The following is a 5,923-nucleotide window of genomic DNA, read 5'->3' as shown; positions in this document are numbered from 1 at the left end:
AGAATGCATTTGTTTAAAACTTTAGTACATTCTGCCAAAAATTTTTAAGTGTACAGCCTGAGTTGCTAAAGGTTACAGAGCTAATGGATGAGACAAGCACATACAGAGATACAGATACAGAGACACAGATACTTTAAAACATATACAATTATGGAACTTAAAGGAATTATACATATTCATAGCAACACAATGATATGAACATTAACAAAAAAAATCAAAGAAATTATTCTCAGATAAGAATAATTTGACTAATTAGTTTTTATGAGTTAAACAATTTTTACAAAAATAATTAAAATAGGAATTACCAACAATGAGTATACACAATATATATTCATTAACAAAATCCATGATACTGTTTCTCAAATCATGAGTTGCATGTTTTCTAGGTTTACCTCTTAGACTAGCCCTTGTCTGAGGTGTTCTAAATAAAAATTTTTGCATAGAACAGTATCTTCTAAATGACTTATTAAATTTAAAAACCAATAAAATTTATCCTTTCCCAAGTATCTTTTAAAGATTGAAATATCTTTGTTTTATCCTTTGTGATTTTTCAAACTTTCCCTTCATTAAATGTTTTCTATTTGAAAATTAGATAGAAAAGTGCATAACATGTATTTTATACTTACTTTTAAAAGAGATCCATTTTAAAAATTTCACTTGAAATGTTACAAATGGCTATACACGAATAAGCCATAATTTTTTTAAATGTTCATTTTAAAAGAATGTATTGTGTAAACAACATTATAATAATGGAAGAGAATGAAAAGCTTTAAAAAAAAATCAGTGACCGCTAATAATATCAATTTTCACTTTCTCATATTCTCTTCCAGTTTTCATCTAAATATATGCATAATTTTACTTAGTTTGTAATCATAATTGTGGTTCCCAAACTGGCCCCTGTGCACAGATGGAAAGGAGAGACTAAAGAAAGAGGCAGACCACTCCAGACTGGTAGGTGGCAGTTTTAGTAAACAAGAGAACTTACATGCAAAGCTTGTCATGGGTGACCACAAGAAGAGCAGATCTCCGTACCTGTCCACCAGAATCTTTAAAGTTTACAGTAGTTAGAGGCCTTAACTGAGCTCAGTCACATATACAGTCCAGGTGATCTTGGCAACACATTGCTCTAAAGGCTGCATCCTTGAAAAAGGCTCCCACTGTGGGAATGGTGGGCAGAACCACATCCCAAAGACAGGAGAGGGGGCAAGAAGCCTCCAGTTGCCCAGGTCCAGCTTGTGAGTCAGCTGGCAGTCATTTCCTTTCCATGACCTCCTCCAACAATACAGAACAATTTTGTATTCTGCCTTATCCACTTTATATTTTATCTTTAACATTAGTTTACGTTGCTTCATGATAATTATCAAAAGGTTTTAGGTTTTCACTTACTTCATATGTCAATGCATCCATTAATATTTACTTAAAAATTAGTTTTTAAATAATTCTCATTTCAATTCAGTGGTTGATTGGTTGATTTTTTTAATTAATTTTATTTATTTATTTATTATTTTTGGGGGGTACACCAAGTTCAATCATCTGTTTTTATACACATATCCCCGTATTCCCTCCCTTCCTTGACTCCCCCCGCCTTGAGTCCCCCCCACCCTCCCCCCCCCCAGTCCTCTAAGGCATCTTCCATCCTTGAGTTGGACTCCCTTTGTTATATAACAACTTCCCACTATCTATTTTACAGTTGGTAGTATATATATGTCTGTGCTACTCTCTCGCTTCGTCTCAGCTTCCCCTTCACCCCCTGCCCCCTCTCAAACCTCGAGTTCTCCAGTCCATTCTCTGTATCTGTGTCCTTGTTCTTGTCACTGAGTTCATCAGTACCATTTTTAGATTCCGTATATGTAAGTTAGCATACAATATTTGTCTTTCTCTTTCTGACTTACTTCACTCTGTATGACAGATTGTAGTTCTATCCACCTCATGACATATAGCTCCATCTCATCCCTTTTTATAGCTGAGTAATATTCCATTGTATATATATGCCACATCTTCTTTATCCATTCATTTGTTGATGGGCATTTAGGTTGCTTCCATGTCCTGGCTATTGTAAATAGTGCTGCAATAAACATTATGGTGCAAGTTTCTTTTGGGATTATGGTTTTCTTTGGGTATATGCCCAGTAGTGGGATTACTGGATCATATGGTAGTTCTATTTGTAGTTTTTAAAGTGGACACAGATTTATAATAAGCAAAAAAAGGAGATACTCTTAGTTTTTGAAAGTGTTCTAGTGTACATCATCACAAATGTTAGCTATATAGAGAAGACAATTTCAAACATAAAATTATGGAATTTAAAAAGAAACAGAGTTGTAACTTCCATATAGCCTCTTTCTATGGCATCTTTCTTCTACATAATTTTTTAAAGCTACCACCCTATGTTTTTCCTTGATACTCATTGCTTAAAAACTAAAGCTTTTATGAAAGCCCCCTTTTTTTGCTTTTGTAAAATTTTTTTATTGAAGTATAGTTGCTATACAATATTATATGTTACAGGTGTACAATACAGTGATTCACAATTTTTAAAGGTTATATTTCATTTATAGTTATAAAACATTGGCTATATTCTCTGTGTTGTACAATTTATCATTGTAGTTTATGTTACACATAATAGTTTGTACCTCTTAGTCCCCTCCCCCTGAATTGCTCCTCCCCCTTTTACTCTCCCATTGGTAACCACTAGTCTGTTCTCTACACCTGTGAGCCTACTTCTTTTTTGTAATATTCACTAGTTTGTTGTATTTTTTTAATATTTATTTATTTACTTAATTTTGGGCTTTGTTGGGTCTTCATTGCAGCATATGGGATCTTCATTGCTCATGTCCTTGCACAGGCTCCAGAGTTCGTGGGCTCTGTAGTTGTGGTGCATGGGCGTAGTTGCCCTGTGGCATATGGATCTTAGTTGCCCGACCAGGGATGGAACCCGCGTCCCCTGCCTTAGAAAGCAGAATTTTTACCACTGGACCACCAGGGAAGTCCCTGTTGTATTTTTTATTTTCCACATGTAAGTTATATCATACAGTATTTGTCTTTCTCTGACTTATTTCACTTAGCATAATACCCTCCAAATTTCATTCTTTTTCATGGCTGAGTAGTATTCCATTGTATTCCAATTGTATCTCTTTCAAGCCCCCATTCTGCCTAATGACCACAGCTGTATGCTCTATTCTTGACAGATTTAGCCAATTCAGGATTTTCTTAGACAGTTTGGGGTTTTATCAAGTGAGTTACCATATTCCTCCCCTTTCTCTAAGTTCTAGGTGACCCAGCTTACATAGTATCAAAGCACTGGCCTGAGGGGGCTGATCTACAGTCATCATATGTCCAGACTGTCACCTCCTGAGATGCATGTTGCCCCACCTGCAGGCATTTCAATGCTCCACAGCTGTCCTCTCAAAAGCCTGGGTGGCAGTCTTGTCTCAGACTCGGACTCTGCTTGGTCATGTGATTATTATTTATGGAACAGCATATATACAGCTCATGTTTTACTAATGTACAATTAGGAAATGCTCAGAAAGTGCTTTGAAGATGAAAAGTTGTAGGAGTGCTAAGTATTATCATTACACCATTATCATAAAACACATAAAAGTCACAGAATCTCGTAAGCTAAATAGGTGGAGAATGACCTATTCTGCACAGTAGTCAGGGAGAAGATGGCAAAGGGACAGCCTCCACGGAGAGAGCAGACATGGACACCACTGCAGAGCAGGTGGCTTTAGGGGGCTGGGCAGCAGGAGGGCTTACCCTTGCTCCTCAGGGAAATTTTCTGAAGGGACCAAATTCATTAAAGTAGCTTCATTTGTATTTTATAGTCTCAAAATGAACTTTTTATGGAAGTAGGAACAATGTATGTTCTAAATAAAAGAAAAACAAGAATAAGATTGATAAATTTTAATCATTAGAGTTTCTTTTGCTTGTTAGTTTTTGTTAGAAATCTTTCCATCACAATTAAAACATTCATGAGAAGTGTATGTATAAATTGCTGAAATTTCTGAAGTAAAATTGGGGCATTCTACTTTTTAAAAGATAATTTCACTTTGAAAATTGAAAGAACACAAGATAGTTATATTTATCTACTCTTAATGATGTGTGTTGATATAGAGACATTAATATTTATGTTTACAATAAGCTATTTTACCTATAGGAAGTGGTAAATAAAAGTTTAGTTCTTAATTTTGGTCATTGAAACATCACAGTGCTTCACTGCTATACCTTTTTACTGGTGTAATTTAATGTTTCAGTTGGAAACAAGAATAAAAGGGGATTTTATTTCTTTCCATTAGCAGTGCCATATGCTTAGATAGCAATTGGCCTGAAAGTCAAAGAAATGTGCTGACTGGTTCCATGCACACAGATGGACAAATAATTTTTAATTCTTAAGCTAATCAAGTTAGCACACAAAGATAAACATTCACATACACATTACAGTCTTTCCTGTCACTCCAAAATGCGTGCTTTGATAAACCCATTGGGCCAGATCCATATTTTTAACAATTTTTAAACAACTTTTCTGGCTTTGATATCTTGCCAACATCTAGATTCTAGGTGAACAGTTTAATACTGGGCAGAATGTAACTTATTCAATAATCAGTCACTTTACACATTCACATTTATATTTAACTTAATTAACTATAAAAGAACCCCTGAAATCTATTCCATTAAATTGTGAGTGTTAATCCTTATGATTTAATTAACAAAAAACTCTAGTAAAAATATTTGGCCTTGGCTCTAATTAATGTTTTATGTCCACGTTAACTTGCTTAGTTCCTTATGCTCCAAAAACAATATGAGAAATAATGTATAGACAGACCCTGATTTCATCCTTTCAAGGAAATAATTTTTATGAAAACTCACCAGCAAGTCACACTTTCTGAAACTGCTAAATCATCCTCAATACCATTATTACACTTTATCATTATTACACCTGAATAGCTTCAAGATGCACGTGGTGAATAAATAAAACTCTGGAAAATTAAGGCATGTTGCTGAAATCAAAATAAGCTTTTCTGTTCCTCATGTCAGCTCCCACCTAAGACCCAACTTCTGTTAAATAGTGGTCTATTTTTCAACTAACAACTCACATAATAATAATACTTTGAGAAAGTGGAATTTAAATCTCACATTGTTTTTAGAGAATATTTTAACAAATCCAGATGGTAACAAATTTTCATTTTTCTTTTGAATTTAGGAATACACACTCACAAAAACATACGCACACACCACTCACACAGAGCTTAACTACTTTCCAAATCAATAAAACCCTTTGTAAGTAGGAAGGCCATCTGCATCTTTGAAAGCTCAGGTAAAAATGACAGAAATACACATTTCATTTGCCTTAGAATTAATATTTGTTCACTAACCATAATTTTATATTTGTGAATCAAGATAGTTAAGTCACAGTACTGATGTTAGATTTGGGCTGTAATTATCTTACAGCTCAAATCTAAGTTGTAAGTTAGAGTGCCCTATATGGTTTAAGTTTCCTTCTGAAGATCAGGAAAGAATCTTAAACCAAACTCTAACCCTAACCCTAAATATACTGGTAATAACCAAAGGAGAAATCTCTGCCTAGAATGTTTGTCTTCCATAGATTTGAAAGGTCCTAAAGAGAAAATATTGTCCTACAATTTCCACTTTCTTAAACTTAGGAAACAGGAATGGGTGATTTGCAAAATCCCTGCCAGCTCCAAAAGGCCATGCATCTCTCATGTTTGGAACTTTACACTGAAGAGAAGTTCAAAGTCAAACAATCTCCCCAGTAAACAAGTTCTTGTTTACAAGAATCACTTTTTTGTCACCTTACAGACAAATAAGGAGAAACAATAAATGAAATGTATCTGAATCAATAGGTTGAATTGTTGTAAAGTTGACAATATTCAATTTTTTTGATCTACAAAAGCAGCATCTTTATATAGTT

This window comes from Hippopotamus amphibius, chromosome 3 (assembly GCF_030028045.1).
Source record: "Hippopotamus amphibius kiboko isolate mHipAmp2 chromosome 3, mHipAmp2.hap2, whole genome shotgun sequence".
NCBI classification, from domain to species: Eukaryota; Metazoa; Chordata; class Mammalia; order Artiodactyla; family Hippopotamidae; genus Hippopotamus; species Hippopotamus amphibius.
The sequence above is the reverse complement of the archived record's forward strand: the minus strand, read 5'-3'. Positions refer to the sequence as shown.